Below are 20,143 nucleotides of genomic sequence, written 5' to 3'. Positions count from 1 at the left end.
AAAGCTATTTTCAAGCTAAAGCAAGCCATATTCGAGCTAAAACAAACCATTTTCGAGTCTATAAAACCCTTTTATGGCAATAAATGCACAAAAGACCAATATTCGGGCATTTTTGTAGAGCCCCCTCCCCCAACCAACACAAGGGATGTTGTACGCCTGTGCCTGTGAATTAGGTTTTCAACAAACAGGGTTATATCTCAATAATCCAGACTAAATGGCAGCCTTTTATACCATACACAATTTCTAAATGATGTTTTAACAAAAATCATATTCGTCCCAAAATTTATAAAATGGATCAATCTTCTAGTATAGTTTAATTTCAATTAATTTAACGCCACCATCTTTCATGTTATTGAACAACTGAAGGATAATTTATTTCTATCGACGAACATTGATCTCTAGTACAGTTTAATTTCAATTGATTTAACGCCGCCATCTTTCATGTTACTGAACACCTGAAGGATAATTCATTTCTATCGACAAACATTGATCTCAAGATGGAGTCTAGCCTAGGTTTTGTTTTTGCTCTAAAAGCCTATCCAAAGAACACTTTTCTGAACTTATCATTTATCAAATTTAAATAAGGAAAATATAAGCACGGACTTATATCCAACCCGTGAAATAAATTTATACATCAATTGGATTAAAATCGATATTTTCAGTTTCAACCAATTCGCAAAGGCCATGCTATTTTTAATTTAATTAATTAATAAAAATGGCGACATGGTTCCAGTGGACACACGACCATTGACAAGAGATCTTCGAAGTTGGCTGAGTAAAAATCTCAAAGCTCTATTTGGCGCATCGTTATATGCATCAGCCAACACAATGATACTAAAAATAAACGCCTGGTAAAATAACTGACCCAATGATCTGATGAAAAGGCATCTTCATCCATTCTTCAACAACTGAGTATCTTCTCAATCTGCCTATTGCATAATGTATTTTGTTTTCGATTCACGGGGCGTTAATTTCACTGATCCGGCTGCTTGTTTGTCTTCCCCATCAAATTTAATAATAAGGTACTTTAATACTATAAACTCGTTAACTTGTGAAAACTGTTTTAATTTGATTAATTGATGGACAGTGGTGTCCGGTTTATGACATAAAAATGCCAGCGTTACGTGTCTTATGCTATTGTCACAGAATTACCAACTTGCAGAATGAAAATACCCCAATCACATCAATGCCTAATTAATATGCAAATTTAGAGCTAAAGTTGTCTGCCACGTTGTAATCTATCTGCAGCATCAATGCACCTTTCTTCCATTTTCTTTGTCCCGTTTTCCAAACGCAATAAACGGCGATGACAATTTTTTCCTAATTATGATTTTAAAGGGTGAAGGAAAATCTATCAATTTCTTATTAATCAAGTTAGCGCAGATTATGCCGTCTTCCCACCACCCTTTGCCAACAAAACAAAGTCAGGGGATCGTTTCATAACAAAAAACACCATTTCCGTCTTCATTATATTCCCGACACGATCTTAACTAATGCATTAAAATGATGCGTAAAAAATGCTCTGTTTCGGTATTCACCGACAGGTCTCGAGAAAATTATCAGCACTATAGAATTTACATCCTTGACATTTTCTTCCCTTAATATAGAATAATTGTGTCATTCAACAAATAGGCGGTTTATTTCACCGGAAGACCTGACGACTTTAATTTTATATTGAATGTCATCTCTTTCTAGGGATGGAAAACTCAAGACGGGCATCACTTTCTCTGTAAGTTTTGAAGACAAAAGTACAACAAAAGATTATCAGCTTCTGTTTACTCCTCAAATGAGAATAGGTGTCAGATTTTCTAAAAATGAGTAAGTATTCCCTGTCATGCGTACGACACAGGTAACTACTGGAAAGATGGTTTGCAATGTTATTCAGATGCCGAAGATACTTGCACCAGAAAATAATTATGTCCGGTTTCGAAGTCCACCGTCAGAGTGAAAATTGAGTACTAGATATGCTTTCTGTTTCAATTCCGATTTGCGACGATGGCGATTAGAACGTTTCCAATTCTGTACATTTATACGGCTAAGCAATCCAATGTATGCATTGACAATGGAATTATGTTTATTTGTATTCTCTCTTAAGGCCAGAAAGTAGTTGGAGAGAGAAAATGATGCGGAATCATTTTTCTGAGATAAAAGCTCTTGGCATAAAGTCAGGATTTTTGTTGTAAAAAGTTGTCGATATTGATGAATGTACATTTTTCGATTGTCTTCAGTGTCATAAAAGTACATGTTCTTGTACATGTTCAAATGTCAAATATCAAGATGTTGTATAAAGAGAAAGCATCGACTTTTGAAGAATGCTTTATATACGAATATTCCTCATTCTTAAAAACCAACTGACACACGAGGGAGTTAATCCATTATCGACCAACAAAGAGTACAGGTTCCAACGTCCCCAAATGTCACAGCGGTTCAGTACTCATGTATTAGAGTTTCATTTGTTCATATAGGTTGCATCCTGCGCTTGGGTAAATGTCTTTGGTTCTATATTCTAAGCAAATGTTATAGTGGTTCAAATGTTATTGAGGTTCAAATGGCCTTGGTTCCATATTTTCATCAAATGTTATAGAGGTTCAAATATCCCTGGTTCTATATTCTTATCAAATGTTATAGAGGTTCCGGTGTTTTGGGTTCCATATTCTCATCAATAATGTTAAGAGCTTCAAATGTCCTTGGTGCCAAATGTTCAACAAAAATCAAAGAGGTAAACCGTCATTTTCACGATATAGCGTGTAGTAAGGTAGTCTATCATAAGGATTAGAATTTTTTATTTTATGAATACAATCATAAGGAAGTTCAATTTTCTGTTTTTTTGTCATTCTAATGGTTAACAAGAAAAGTGGAAAACATTCACCAAGCTTATACATTTTCAGAATATTGTTACATAAAGGCAATAAAATATATTCAGAACAAGAACCGGTATAATTCTATGACACTGATAAACATGCTTCCTTTGATCATTGTCAGAAATAAATCAAAACTTACATTCCCACGCCAAAATGTGATTATTCATTTAACAACTGGTCTACTCATTCTATCTGGTTGAAATGGCTAAAACAAAACATCGAGTTGTAGTTAAAACTAGCTAATTTCAATGGAAATTAACGGAGAATTTTTCTATAACGATACCAGATTTCTAAATCAAATTCCATGTATCTTACAACAACATCTTGTGTGCTCTTCTCAAAATATTCCCCTTGTACATTTTACGCAAGTGAGTCTGTTAAAAGTATACTAAACTGATCTCAACTAATTACTGTTTTCTGTATAAATGAACCTTTGAGGGTGTGTGTGTATTGTGACATCTGTGCTAGTTTTTCATGTTATGTCACTGTACATATTGTTGGGTTTTCGCACATCATCTTCACAATCGTGTCTCCTTCTGTTCAATCGATCACATTTCATCTCGACCATGTTTGAGTTGCCGTTGAAATTAGCACTTGCAACCTCTTACACTAATTAGCAGCTTGATATGTAATACGACTGTACTGTAATTATCATTAGGCTTCATCTTAATTCAGATACAGAAGCTAGATGAGTTGACAGTTAAACATGTTACAGAATCTCTGATGTTTCAGCTTTTGTAAAGATCATCAAACAGTTTTCACTTTAGATTGTTCCAATAATGACAAATTGAAATTATATTGCTCATGAAGCATCTGTCTATTTCCTTTTGGGATTCAGATTCAAATTTGTGTTTATATTCGTTTCCATTCTGCTTTAATTCTTTAAAACTCTGTAGCTTGTAATCTCAAGAATCTCATCTAATAAGTTCCTTATATAGCTGTTAATAATCGCTAATAAGCTGTTCTTCACATATCAGTGATAAATAGTGGGTATGACGATATGAGTATTAAAATTCTGCTCAGTGCATTATGAATTATGAAACCAGTCACTGTTATGGGTCGACCCATGATCTGTCCTGCGCACAGCCCAGTAATTACGGGAAGCAACTTTTCAACTTTCTGTCTGATACAATAGCCTCATCTTTTATGTGTCAAAATTTCAGCTCTATGACATTTACCAAGAAATTTTGATTTTGACAAAAGTCTATGACCGTGTATATTATAATATTGACTACCCGTATCACGGCTATTGGAAACTGCAGAGGTCTTTCTGAAACACTACTATAGCGACATATCCATCTTGTGTTATGGATATTACCATAATTGTCCAGAACAAAGAATTCTTTGTTCAGGTGACGTGGAAGACAACAAGATATTAAACCAAAAAACGAGAAGTATACAATAAGGTATAATATGAGAGATAAAATTGCATTGTCAAACCTTTTGGTTGGCACATTGACTCGACTTCTTTTAGAACGCTCAACTTGAAGCAAATTTTTGTTACATAAATCGGTTGAAAGGACCTTTCTTGTTAGGAGGTTCATTGCTCAAGTAACTGAAATGTTTTTCACGTTTATATGTCCTAATGATCTGATTATTATCCAATGTTGGTTTGTAAATTTTAGTTTATAATGGAAACTAGTTATACCCGACCCTTGAACGTTTTCGTGTTTCGATTTTAAAAATCGACCACAGTGGTTATTGAATACGTTGTTCTCTTTGGGATTTCAAAAACTGAAGATTTCGTCCATATTTTTACAAAAATCTCTTCTTTTAAAGATCTAGAGTTTTGAAATGGTGCCAGCCATTTGGGATCTCAAAACATTTCCTTGTTTGACCAAGGTATGCCAGTGGAATACCTGTACCTTCAGAATATCTGACTTGTAAATCAATGAAGCCCATCAGCACGATTGTAAAACTGTTTGTTTTAGAAGCAAGAACACATTTAGCGTATTTATTGTGACACAAACTGCAATATACATACACTATAAAAATGCTGGGATGTTATTATTCATACCTTTATCATCAATACTTATGTAGATATTCGTAGTATGGACAGTAAGTAAAACATAGTATGTTGATCTAGTAACAAAAGTTAGTGTTAATGATCTACATGTAAAGCTTATAGAAGTTAAATGTAATTACTCAAGTCCAGAAGATGAACGATTAACTTGAAGACTTATGTAACTTGAGATAGGTCAGCGGTCATCTATCTGACCGTTAGGCTTAATTAATTTTACAGTAAGCAAAATCTAAACGATTCGGTTCGTTTACTTTTCAGTTAATGAACGTACTGCCTGGGAAATTTTTGACGGCTCTGGGATCCATCTGTCAGATGTTTAGTAAACATTTCGTCATCGGTCTTAGAACTTTTACCACCGCCATGATGACTTGGTGGATCACGTGATAACAACCTCATCCATCATTGCAACAAAGAAGTCATTGACGCCATTGTCCTGTTTTGACTGTGGCAACTCCTTCTCCTATCAATTTTAATATCTTTAAGTTTAACTCGAGAAATTGACGTTTAATTACTGTTATAATTCGCTTCGGTGATCGAGAGAAAAATAAACGGGACACCAGCTTGTGCATCGGAATCTGAGAACGCGTTTTTCATTGTCGGATATGGGTCGATTAGAGCGAACGTCTGACTGTGGCCCAATTACAGAATATGAGAGAAGACAATTTCGAAAATGGTATTCGGATTCCATGTATTAAAATTAGGGTCTTAGACAGTCTTTACCCGGACCGTAATAGTAGATTACTTCGTATAAATCTAAATCAATAAAAACACGAATTAAATTCTTTCCAAGAAAGTATCATTACCATTTTTCAACCTAGTTCTTACATTATTTCCGTATCTGTGATTGAATGCTAAGTAATAAAATTTCAGACTATCTGATTGTGGAAATTTATCAGGATTCTGTTCGCTTTTATATTCAGACTGAAAGTTAAGGAGGTGTTAACGCGATTTACTATTGCTGTGAGTTAAAACCTATATAAGAAAAAAAGCTCATTGTTTGTAAACTGTTAACGCATAAAGCTGCAGTAAGTCTATTCGCCACGAACAATGTTTATTTGATCTAGACAATATCGTGGTATTAATGCCGTATCAACTGAAATAAACGTGATCATTGCCAGATTGTTTCAGTTGCTATATAAGTAAGATATATCTAATTATCACCTCATAAATCAGCTATCACTAACCTATAAATTGGATAATTTGCTACAAGGGTATCATAATATAAGCAAGGGCGAACCAAAAGTAATTTGATAGTTGGTGCTACGTGGTTGGTGAAGAGCTTTTTGCGCAAACGTTTTCGTCCCGAAACACCGCTCACTCCACTACTCAGACGGTGATAATATCAAACGTACACTTCGCGGGGCGGAATTCAGGTCTCGCCATAACACATGGTAAACACTTGTTGGCCAGATATTTTACAGTTTTATTTACCATGGTATTAACTTAGCGTTACAGAAACGTACTTCTATATATACTCAACCGTTCTGTTTCCTTCAGGAATCAGTAAATACACAAATAAATAATATATGTCAATCACTTTGGTCACTCAGGGCTGTGTTTTAAAACCATATGTTTTAAGCATTTTAACTTAACTGACCGTGTTTAATGATCTATATTTACGCCACAACCATGTGGTAACTATTGGAAAAAATATTCCATACCAATATTACTTTTATTTTTATATAAATATTATGTTTTTGAATGTTAGCGATACTCCAGAAATATTGTACATGACGCATGCGTGTGTGTGGATTAAAACATAACATAAAAGTGTAAAAGTTGATGACTCTATGTAGTCCTGGAATTTTAAAACTAAATGGATATGGATATTGTACGTCCAAGTGTTGAAATCGAAATCTGGAAAAAACTCCAACGTCTTCTACCAACGTTTATTTGTTGTTTTATTCGTTTAGGAAACAAATCAAAAATCAACGAAGGTTTCCATGACATGACACGACCCAAGCATTATTCACAGATTAAAACCCTGTCACGTAATCAATTCACAATAGTTATGGAATCGTCCTACAACAATAGAAGCACGTTTTACGAACATGGTTCAAAATGGAAAGTGGTTTTTAACTTGTATTCTTTAGCTTTTTATACAGTAGCGGAAGGAACCAAGGTTATTTAGAAAAAGATATTTGATAGAATTCGTCATCGGAATCTAAAGAAATGCATGTAATCAAATCATTGATTGGATGATTGAATAGCAGGAGGCTTGTCATGTCAAGGTGGATCGGGGTTGAAAAGATGTTAAATATTGGAGTAAAAAGCAGATGTCATGTGAGCAATAGGTTTCCTCTATGTGACACGATGTTTCTTAAACAAAGCTACTTCATGTCTCTTCATTTGGTGTCAGTATTAGACTGACAACTAATTTTACATTTCTCAACAAGCCACTCAGCTAATTTTACTCTGATTACTATATTGACGACCAGCTCGTTTCAGTTGCCAGTATTGAAATGAGAAGAAAGGGATGCGGCCAATTAGGCACCTATTTTCCAGTGGTTGGCCACATAACAAGGTTACAGTTATGGGAGACGGATAATGGGGTTCAAATCGTACAATTTTTAGAAGTTTTTAATACTAGGGAGTTATTATTCGCTGATTTGTATTGAAAAGCTTCCTTTCAGCTTGCATAAGGATCGTGAAGATATAGACATGAATGAATCGTTTAGAGTTGTGTTCTCTACAAAGGAGATGAGATAAAGTGAAAGGTACGTCAACTTAAAGGTGTGAACCGTCAATTAATTTGCACTGAGCTCGCCTCTCCTCTAACAATAAGCTAGAAACGTAAAGAGATCACCAGTGTAGTTAAAGAATAATATTGACCCGTAAGAAAAACTAATCTAGCACCGTCCCTGAATCGATATTTGAATAGAATAGTATAAAATCAAAATACAGACCACAAATCTAAAATTTGATGGCTCGGGGCTATTTTATTTGAAAATAATATAACCGTCATGTGCACTTTTTCAAAAACAACCATGATAACAAAGTTGGAAAATTGAACATCGGGCGAAGCTATAAATCCTTGTGAAGAGTTATCGAAACTAAATATAAAGATAGTATGTCTATTGTTTTCTATATAATTAAGTATTCCAGTTAATCCTGGCTATTAAATTGGCAGATTTATTTTAAAAGTTGAAAGAAATGGTGAAATATAAATCATCCATCCTCAATCTATTTTAAATTTATGAATTTGCATCAATCACAGGCTCTGGACAATTTATTTTCTTAATATCTTATCGCGCTGAAACGTGTTAACTGTTTCTTCGTATCGGCAACACTATCATCTTTAGTATCAACAACAATTAAATCAACAGCTTTATCAACTGCATGATTTAATCTAGTAACATTAACCGTTACAAAGTTTCAAAATATTATTTACCTTGGCGATTAGCAGAGATTAAGCGATAAGCTACTACTATACGATCCCAATAAAATTCACAGTGGCAGTATGTCTTAATGGTGTGTATATTTCTCTTTGTATTTACATCATTGCTATTATCATTCAAAGATTGTTTTTATAAGCCTCTTAGACCTAAGATGAGAATTTGTTTGATATACTTTAATGTTTGTTTTATTTTGTTGTTTGTGATAGGAACCGTTTATAAGATTGTTGTCTATATGTTACCCGCTGTATATCACCCTAAATCCAATCACTAATATCATATAATCTTAAAAATGTTTTTTGAAAGAAAGACATTTCTATAATTGGAACTTTGACGGAGAAATCCCAGATATGACTTGTGATAAAGATAAAGGCTCTCTTTACCCTTTGTTCTCGACCCAAATTCGTCGCTCTGTGAAACTTTTTCAATTTTGTCCTTTACCCTCGCTATGCTTAATATTGTACGGGTATTGCGGAAAGTCACAACAACTGGAAGTAGTTAATCTATGCCCAATACGGATGTAGTAGATTATCAGGTCACCATGTAATTTGATTTGGATTATTTCCTTGAATGATCAACGTAATTATTTCTTCAACTTTATAACTCGACACCTAACTAGTAAACATGTGTTGGAACAAAAAATAAACGCACGTACCACACACGTTAATATAGGGAAGGTTTTAAGATAAACGAACTTGATAAGAAAGGTTCTTTTAGCAAAAACGAATTGACCCCATTCGGATTCCAGGGGGACACCTCGGCCAAATTTAATAGATTCCTCTAATGGCATATTTCTGGTAAAGCTATAAATCTACCTATTTATGACAAGGGTTGTTTAGACCAGTGTATTAATGTGTTGGGGTTAGGAGGATTATGATATTAAAATACGACAACATCAGTAGCTAGTACACGAGAATGCTGATAAAGCAAGTTAACCAACGGAGCGCGTCAAACAAGTAAATCAAGTGTGGCCAATAAAAGAAAAATAGTAGTTAAATCTATTCCGGTGTATGACGTCTATACAATAAACCGGCGACTAAAACCAAACCCCAACACAAAACAATATTCATAAAACAATTAAAGGTCAAATCTAATCCTCATAAATTTAATATCTAAACAGTGGCATTAGTAACTAGAGAAAGTGGGAAACTTCTTTATTTGTCTCATTCACTCGGATGGATACAGTTTCAATTTATCTGTTAATAATATTCCTAATAAGACCTTTCACCGAAAGCAATTACTGCGCCCTCCCTTGGCTTTTGTTACACAAGATTTGAGAGGAATTCCATCTTGAACAATAATAAAGGCCGTCTTTTGGTCACGGATTAATGAACAGATGCTGGCCAGAGTTAGCCACGATGACCATTTGGACACCTGTTGAGTCCCTACTTCAAAGACCAGACTACCGACGTTACCGTCCACGCGGAGCCAATAAACACATCAGAAAATGGGTGCGATAATCCACACTTTTCTAAGTCAGGTCATCAATTGGATTACACTGTCACGTGTATTGCGTTTCGAGAAACACAAGGCTCAACGGTACAAAACGACAAGAGGTGGTGGGAGGATTGGAGGGAACACAAAAACAACTGACCACATGACAATAGAAGATAAAAGTAAAAAAAAAATTATAAAAGATGATGGATTGGAGGAACAGTCTGCACCGGCAGACTGGTGATTACAAAAACAAGATAAAAACCCTTGAACATGAAAGAAAAATTATTTGTTGAAAACTTGTTAATGCAGATATCATTTGTCACTTTTTCTGTTTTAATATATGCCGACAATGGGGACGCGACGCACATTCCAAAACAAGTTAAAACTGTTTGAAAGGAAGGAAGCGGGAGTTTTTATATAGTATGAAAAATGTTAATGGCGGTGATTTATAGATTGGGGAAAAGATGGTGAACATTCAAAGGAAGTTAGTAAATTTGTAAGACTAATTTGTAAGATAAGGAGCCATAAATCATAGCCATTATTTAAAAAGATGGAAAAACGGAACAGAATTTCGTCTATCAATAATACAGAGTATACAGAGTACCGTTTTACATATTTTAAACATTAACAGAATTTTAAAAAATAAATTATAGACAGTTGAAATATCTGTTTATGAATAATGATTGGAAAAGATGATCAATCAGAAAAAATGCTTCATTAAGAGACGAATAGCTGTTGAAACATCGCGAAAAGGGTAATCATTGAGTATCCAAACACAACTGAAGAACAATAAATCCAAAACGGGGGAACAAATTGATGAAGATGGGGAAAACCAGAAATTCGCAAACAATCCGAAAAATAGTAATACTATTAGATTTGAATAACTATTAAGAATCCCATGGTAAAGGTTTATGAACAGTTGACCACGCGTTAGTAGGCAGCTGATGAACTACCAGAAGTAAAAAGTTCAGTTAATGGAAATCAGCCTATAAGAATAATGTATAAAGAGTCTGTACAATAGTCGATGAAGTATCGGAAGAACAGTTGATGAAGCATCGGGGGGAGCAGTTAATAACGCTGCGATATAACAGTTGGGGGGTTGGGATGACCTAGTGGTCTAGAGTGTCACGCTTCGACCTCTAGTTGGCCGGTCATCTCTGGCTTGCGGTTGTGGTTTCGATCCCTGGTGTGAGCGTATGTGGCTTGGAGATAGGGGCGCCTTCTCAACCTCGTGGGTTTACTCCGGGTACTCCGGTTTCGTACCACAGCAAAGACCCCTGCGCCTGCGCTAAGATCATTAAAATGAAAATAAAGACAACTTGTCTGCGATATCACCTTCGGTGGAAGCGGACCTTAAACACTAAGAAGAACAACAACAAAATGACTGTTGATAAGGTCGGAGGACAATTGAATAGCACTAAAAAGAACTGTTGACACATCCACGAAGCTGGATATATAGATTAAGCGCCAAATAATTGTTGATAAACTCCGAAAACAATAGTACGTGCGTAATTGATGAATTGCCAATAAAACAGAACAGTGGACCATATGTTAGAAGAACTGTTGATGAAGGACCAGAGCATCAGTTGGTGGCGTATCAGAGGAACAGTTTGAGTGGGATCAAAATCAATAGAATTTAGGAGAGAACATTTGGTCTAGATAAGAACGGACTGGACTGGTATAAACATACCCCTATTCTTTATTAACTATGTGGAAAATGTTATCAATCGCGTAAACTTTAAACTACTCAGGTAAATATTTGATAGGCTGTTTTCTTTATTTACCAACTATTCGTATGACTTTCAAAATGCCAACATACCTATTAACCCCACCCCTTCTGATTATTCAATATGCACCCAATTTGTTGGTAATAACAATATTGTATGCACATCATTGACCACGTTTTAACTGTGAACTAAATCTTCAGGTTTTGTCCCCGAAGGGCGTAAGATAAAGATATCGCCTCCATGGTGCCATACAGGCTTGCTCACCTTTACATTTCGTTATAAAAGGTAGCAATATTAATAATATGTATCTTTCATAGATCTAGAAATCATTGCTTTGACTTAAGGGGCACATTTTCTTGTCGGTTTCAATGTAAGGAGTAGTTAATTCAGTTACTGAATAGTCTCGCGTTGTCTGGCAGTAAATATTATTGCTTTGTACAGTGTGTCCTTTAGGTGACACGGTTGATTGAACGTCAATACATTTTCATACTTATTTCCCGAGTTCAGATAGCTTGAGGCCTTTGAATAGACGGAGAAAATAAATTAAACGGTTAATAGTGACTAATGGAAATACTATTTAGTTATGAGGAATTCACACATTGAAATATGACTAGGATCTGTAGACTATAACGCCTGCAGTCTACCAAGTACCAATGTGTAATCAAATCTATATACATATACACGCAATTAAAATAGGATTAGCTGTCGCTAAAGGTTTTTAAGGGCAAATTTTATCGATTTTAGTATTTTCGATTATATAAATTAAAAGTCACGGATAAATATATATGAAACTGACATATTTTATACTTGTTTTGCTGACGTCATTTAAAGAAAAAAATTGACTACCCAATTTAAACTTCGGAATTCTTATTTTATTCATGTAATATACATTTACAGTCTTTCTTTTCGGTATATTTATGTGATCATAACGAAGTTTCTTTTCTGACTGAAGGGCAAACATTTTATCCCATATGTAAGAATGTAACACCATATTCAATGCGTATTCAGTGATAATTAATATAAATATTTTAATCTTTGTTCATGTTTATAATAATTACTAGAAACTTCAGCTAAATCATGATCAATGCTTACTCTTCATTTGAGAAATGTGAAGATTTATAAGATTCAATAAGTTTGTAGATGATTATAATATGTTTTAACCCCGTGCAAGGATTGGGCGTGGTTGGTTTTCAGAAATTAATATTAGTATAACTACTTTAATAATAGGCTTGGTAGTTAAAAAATTATCATTCATCAATGACTTGTGGCCGGGAAATCTCTATAAAATTATACATTTGCTACTTGAGAAACCCCGATAAAATTATTGTCCTAATCAAATCCAGGTCCAAAATATCACCCCATTTAGTTATAAGTAGCGTCGTGTACGAGAAAGGACATGCTCATCCATTCTAGAAAACCTGATACCATTTCAAATTCCACGCGTTCACGTAGCTAACATATGGGTTGTTGTACTTTTATATTTAAACCAGGCTGTTAACTTTTAAGTTATCTTCTACCCAGTAGCTTCTAAATCAAGTCCAAATAAACCATTGCTATAAGTAGTGATAGTATCGTACACAAGTCAGGGTAACATTTCTCTGTCTAGAATACCGGATGAATATATCATTTGACAAATTCACATAGAAAACCAAATTTTTCTCGTACGTTTGTATTTCTATAAATAAAAAATAATTATAAATCAGTTTAAATCAAATATATAAATTACTTACCAAGTATAAATATTTAATTCTAGCTAATCATGAGATAGATATGATATGACTCGATCGCGGTATGTGGGGTTATTAACTGTCGATTTCACCTGCGTCACTTGCCGCAAATCATCAAAGAGTCGGTGTCTTTGATGTGTTAGGTGTATACACAAAATAGAGAAATATTGTAAAAGGTGGGATATATAAATCTAGCATAAGTTTATATTGAAAGTATAATAAATAAGACATCATTATGTTTTTGATTTCTGATTGACATATGAATTTTTAAAGACACGTTTCCGCATACAAACTGGGTGATTTGATGATGTATTTGGACTAAAAGCATATTGAAACTAATTAGTCTACCCAAATTTTGCTTTTAATCCTTCTCAAAACACTGTTTTCGCGATGGAATATCCTTGCTATAAAAAATCTATTAAAAGAAGTCATGTTTGTGTCACGTGACTTAGCTGACGCACAACCTAACAACGGGTGCGAAGCCGGGGGAGAATTCATTGAATTCACAAGACAATGTTGTCTTTAATCGCTATCCATTTAACATAAATATCGAAGCTTTATTAAATTCTGGGATTATTCACTTCCCATGTCTTTTTCTGAGGTTTTTATCTCAGAAAGTTTTGTACATTTAACTCTTCATCGGGTTTATCAACATATACACCAAGCGCTCAATCTTCTCGCGTACAACCTTCGACGTCACGCGAGCAGACATTCCTAATTGTCAGACTGCCGATTAGGGAAACCCTTACATTTTTGTCCTGTACGCGCTTCATGGGTGTTTTTCAGGGAATTCAGTATTTTTCTAGTAAGATTTATTGGAAATAACCACCTGATAAATACTTTTCTGGGAAAGTATATTTAATGGTTGAATTTAAACATATATTTTCACTGGTTTCGTAGGTTTATATCTTCATATTATTTAGTGAGAATTATGAAAAATGAATAAATATTTGCTCTTTAATCCGTGATAATAATATTACGTTAATGTAAAGGTAGAACAAACCACATTGACTTAAAAAATTTTAAAAAACAAAACAATTTGTGCTAATCTCATACAATATTTTTAATCCTTTAGGGGCATTAATCGAATGGGAACATAACAGAACTAACACAGTTATATGGGACAACATAACGACGTTTCGATAAGTATCCGTTCTTCGTTATCAAACACAATATAAAAAAGCGTGGTGAAATCAATAGAAATTAATGTAAACTTCAAAGGGCCATAATCTTTGCACTATTGATGTTGTTTTATTATTAAGTATGGTTTTATACTAGATAACAAAACAAATACTTTACTGTTCACTGATGGTGTTTTTTTGTTGTTAAGACATCTAAATGGTAAAATTTAAAAAAAGAATACAGAATAACATCCATATTCATTGCCAGTTGCTTAAATTTTACGATCAACATCAATTAAATCCATAAGTAGTGATCTAGTTACCATCTTAAGCTAAAGATATTTAAATAGATTAAATAGTTGGATGTTTTAATTCAGTTATCTTTATGAATATATCAAGGACCCGTCTTATAATCCGGAATACTTCCGTTGCAGTTCAATAATCCGATTATACTAAGCTTGTCAAGATCACAAAGGACACACTTTAAAATGTCATAATCATATTTTTCTAATCATAATGAATGCACAAAAAGTGTGTCGATGGGTTATGGCTACCGAAAAGACAGACACTGCGATTCGTTCAAACGGAAAAAATAAAGCCAAATTCTTCCCATCTGTTATGTCTAGAAAGCGCAAGGCTTTCTATAATGGCTGAAATTATGTCGTCTGACGAACGTAGCCACTGTAAAATCTTTTTATAATGCTTGGCTGAATGTACCATAACACGGTCATGGTTACGTCAACGAGCGTAAATAACACAGTATTTTCATTTTACGGAATTGAGTTGCGTCGGGTTTCAATAAAAGTTCTTCTTCACTTTGAAAGTGTTTTCTAGCGGTTGTCAGCGAAACGAAATGAAAAGAACTCGATATAGACATTTAATTTGTATATTAGATCAGCTGTGATTATTACATAAAGAGGTAGAAATGTGATCAAGAAGAGTTTCCTGGTGATAATTTAACCTCCAAGTCTTGCAATATCACATAGACAATGAATAAGATTGAAGATTTGATTAGTAAGGGTATATATGGGATTATGGGGAAAGAAAACGCAGCTATAATGTAATTTAATATATAGGCAGAGACGTTCCTGGCTAGATACTTCCCTCACAAACTTTCTTTAATTCTACATTTTATCGATATTGAAGAGATGTTAAGTTGATTTATTTGGAGAGTAAGACTGTAAAATTGAAGGGAAGATTTTTTTCTCAATGAAGATTTTATAAAATATCCAAGGTTATCCAGTATAATTTTTTGTAACCCCTATTAAAAGTAACTTCCCATTTTATTCATTTATGTGGCATTCTAAGACATTTTCAAGAATCAGTAGAATTAAAACTTGATTCAAAGACCGGAACTTTAAGCTCATTGCGCATGGTTGATAATATTTTCATTATTTCATTCTCTGCGAACTCAGAACTCAATTAAATATGGTCAAAATTAAAATTATTTGCCCTTTGCGGAGTGAAAAGGTTCGTATCACATTAGCCTAATCATTTATGCTTCTTATCATTCGTCCTTTTCTCTTTGATATAAAAATTGATCGGTATAAAATGTTCATCTCTCTTAATAAATATCCTTGGGTTTTTTCAGTTAAGATTCTTTCAAGACAAATGTGTAGATTTATTTGTTCTTGTCCCATAAAAACGTCAGAACTGAGGAAAAACAAATTAGAGAAATTTGTGGCATGGAAACCTGCCTTTTGACATGCGTTAAAATAGAGAAAGATCTTGTAATTTCATTAAGTAAACCGGTGACACTTAGCAACCTTGCTTCTACACCACCGTTCAAGCGGAAGAGGAAGTACGTTATCCGTGACAGTCACGTGGGTAGGTAACGAGGCTTAAACGAGAGACAGCGAGACTCCCGCTATGGGGTTAAAGGAAAGGTCACGCAGTTTGAACCCTGAATAACAATCTGTTCTTTCATTCACTTTTTGTCGCCGCTGGATGTTTTTCTTTCTCGATTCTTTGTCTCTCCGATTTATTACACCCGATTTGTATTTCCTTGCGGCTAAATGACCGATACTCTTGTTAAATGAAATGCTAGATAATTCATGCCTGGTAAAATATAAAATCTGATATTAAAGAATATAAAGATCGTTTGTGTGTAAACGTTTGTTAGTGAAGTGTATAGAAGTTATTGTATGGTAATTTAACGGTTTGTTGAAGCCGGACTACTAATGCAAATATCAGTAAAAATTGATTCTTTTCATGGTATAGATAACCGAGACAGCTGGTTTTCTGAATAATATCGTTAGCCTTTACGACTTTATTAAGAAATAAAGATAAGACTCCAATAGACATCATCGGTTTTCATCAGTCATATATTATTCTATATACAGCCCAATCAAAGAAAAACTTAATTTTGGTGTCTTATGCATGACCTTCATTTCCATTTTTCCAAGGAAATTTCATTTTCATTTCAGAAATATATTTTGATGTTAGGTTGAGTACAATTTGGAGTTTCTCATTATTAAAGTTTTCATTTAATGGTACTAATCTAACGTGGACATGGAAATGCTTCTTATAACTTACGTTTACCAATTCTAATAATTGCTGCCATTTTAATATTATGGACAATAAGCCAAGTCAGAAAGACGGCCTTACATTAACACTCTGTGGTTTCTTTCACTGGTGGGAGACATTTGCCAAATGTTTAAAAAAATATATCAATGTCATTTCGTAATTTATATTAAACATATACAAATCTACAGACGCAGACGCCATGAACAAAACATATGTTAATTTCTTCAACTTGTTATCTCCTGTAAATTTCAAATGTTCATTTGACAGATGCCAGGAAAACGTCGCCCAAACATTTGGAGTGTTGAAATATACACACTTCAAACTACAGATATATAGACAGGGTGAGATTAAAATTGATGTCGAATAACTGTGAAGATTTTTGGGCAAGGGTTACGAGAGAAGAGCCAGGTTGTTTGATACGTGTGTGGTCTTCAAAAATAAGTATAAATAAATAAACAAACGTGTTTAGCCAGGGTATGTTAAATGGATGATGTCTCTAGAACAATTAAAATTGTCGGAATCGTCGCAAGGTGCACCCACTTAAATCGCCAAGTAACAAATTTACGAAGAACTGCATTTAAACACTGCCATCGGTTGTAGTTTCTATTCATGGTTTTGTTAATTTAGTTGACAGCCAACGGAGATGGCCCGGAAATGAAATATAAATTGATTTAATTGAAAAACATAAAGCGTGTAATTTAATGTCAACTAGATGAGCATGAAATGTACACGCGATGTCATTTAACCTATTTTGTGTCAGTAAACAATACACTAAACAGCTATAAATAAATATGATAACCAGTTACGGAACTAAAAAATGCTTTGGAAATGACAAAAAGCTGAAAATGATATAAAATTGGTAGAATATGAAACGTACGATGTCATATGACGTGAAATTTATCCGTGTCCGATATTCAACCGAACAGTGACCAGTGATATGAGATGACATGGAAACGAAACTTTATTTTAGCCCCTACTAGTCCATAGTCAGTGGATGTTTAATTGCAGAATGCAACCTGGTTTACGACATCATTGTTTACTCTCTTACACATTCCTTGTACCACGCATGCGTTTCATACACACGTCCTACAAAACTAATAAAGATAGTTTAACCATGGACTGTATATATACACGGTCTCCTAGATACAAACCATGTCATTTCGGGACTAACCTTACAGCCTACTCTTCTCCTTGTCACGTACAAGCTTACAGTCGAAAGCACACCACTTTACTCAATGACAAACCTTATGATCTAACGCATACGCGCTAGACCCCCCCCCCCCCCCGACAAAAATTATAAAACATAAATAATTGATTATCCTATACTTGAGATAAATAAAATACAATGTTTACGATAGGTATATTGCTGACCAATGGTCAGTGACCATTTGACGGCTCATAAAGGTTAAGATAAAATTGCTTCCCATTGGGCGACACTGAACATTTAATGGCACGCCATCAACATAACCAAATTATCTATAGCAGCAATTATTATATTATTATATATTATTATTATTATTACAGCATATTTATAGTGCGGCCTTTCATATAACATGTTCAGGGGCTCTTTACAAAGTGACAATGTAATCATAACAATAGTAAACAACAAGATTATGGACATTGTTAACGATTGTATACAGAGTCAGTTAAAGGCCTGATTAAATAAATGTGTTTTGAGTTGTTTTTTAAAAGAATATAGAGATGTACAACATCTTAAACTAAATGTTAGATTATTCCATAAAACAGATGCTTGATAACTAAAATTATTACCAATAATAACACGTAATTGTAAACTATATATTATAACCACCTTATCCATTAGTTAAAGAAATGATTAGTATTAAGAAGATGTGACAGTTTAAACAGACTAATTATCTATATACATATACACACTATTATAGTCATCCATGACTAACTTATATAGATTTCTTATTGTTTATTTTTCTGTCTCGTTAGTCAACAACCATAGTATAAAATTAGTCCAATATTCTATCAACACATTGACTGTATGACAGTTCTAATCAAGCGTGTAATTTGGAATGCTAGGCAACCAACAGCAGCTATGCTTCTCTGGAATTCACAAAGATTGTTGCAGTTTGATTGTTACGATAAAAGGGATCGGTTGTGAATTTCAGAATGAATTCTATTTGAAAAAACATATCTGCAACAACTTTGGGTTCTGAAACCATTAATACATAAATCAGTTCATGTCATGGTGCAAACAAACATTCGCTGATTTTAAAACACCATTGATAAAACTCATCAGTGGGTCCCAAAATTTATAGAAATGTTGGCATGTTTCAGTGTCCAATATATATAGTTAATTAAAGCTGCTCTTTGGCAATATATAATGCTACAGAAAACAACCAATTATTATTATAAAATATCATATTAGGCATCATATTTTCTTAATTTTTCAATTGTCGTAAATTTCAGAAATCATCGGGAAAATTTAACCACCTCTACCTATTCATGACTGAATTGTTGCCGGATCATGAATTTTCGTTAACTTATCATGTGCCATATAATTTTATCAGGAATAAGAGTAATACATGTAATAGTATTTCGCCATGTTTAAATGTAAACGTGTATTACAAAAACATGGAACGATGATCTTTAGAACAAACCAAGACTTTCTTTATCACGAGATGTATCTCCTCCAAATACAATTGGACTATGGTGACAAAACTAAACATTTCGGAAAGATGGGATGACAGTTTTGTTGTAATACAGAAATGTAGGCCAAACGTTAAACAGCTATCATGATACATCATTTAAAACTGGTGGCTGATGAGTGAAATGTAGGGCTTGTGTTACAAAAGGTGACAGAAGACATTTTTTCGTTTCGTTTAATTCGTTTTTGTGTAACATAATTACACGCCCAATGTCATAGATCAGGTTAACCAGGTTATTTTTTTCTGTACAAACAGGAAGTACATTTATATTATTGCAAAATATACCATGCGTAACAAATCTCAAATCACGTTTTATATGCCAGCATTTTATGATACTATAGTAATGTGTTTTACCATACACATATATTATTACTTATGAAAATTAATCACGCCAAAGCGTGTATGGTAAAACACGTGCAAACTAATACATAGCTCCATTGAACAGCATACATGGTAGAAAAGGCATTGATCCAAGAGAAATAATAGACTTTTGTTTTTTCGAGATCCGAAATGACTATAAGAAAGTTGTATCAAACGTCTTTTACTTACGGGAGTCGGAATGGTCAATCGTTGGGCATAGACTGAAAAGAACCTTCGGAATTTGCAGTGGTGGCGCTGCGGGCTGACAAGGAAAGTGTGCCTATATACATT

Source organism: Patella vulgata, chromosome 7 (genome assembly GCF_932274485.2).
Source record: "Patella vulgata chromosome 7, xgPatVulg1.2, whole genome shotgun sequence".
Taxonomy (NCBI): domain Eukaryota; kingdom Metazoa; phylum Mollusca; class Gastropoda; family Patellidae; genus Patella; species Patella vulgata.
Note: the sequence above shows the minus strand (reverse complement) of the source record.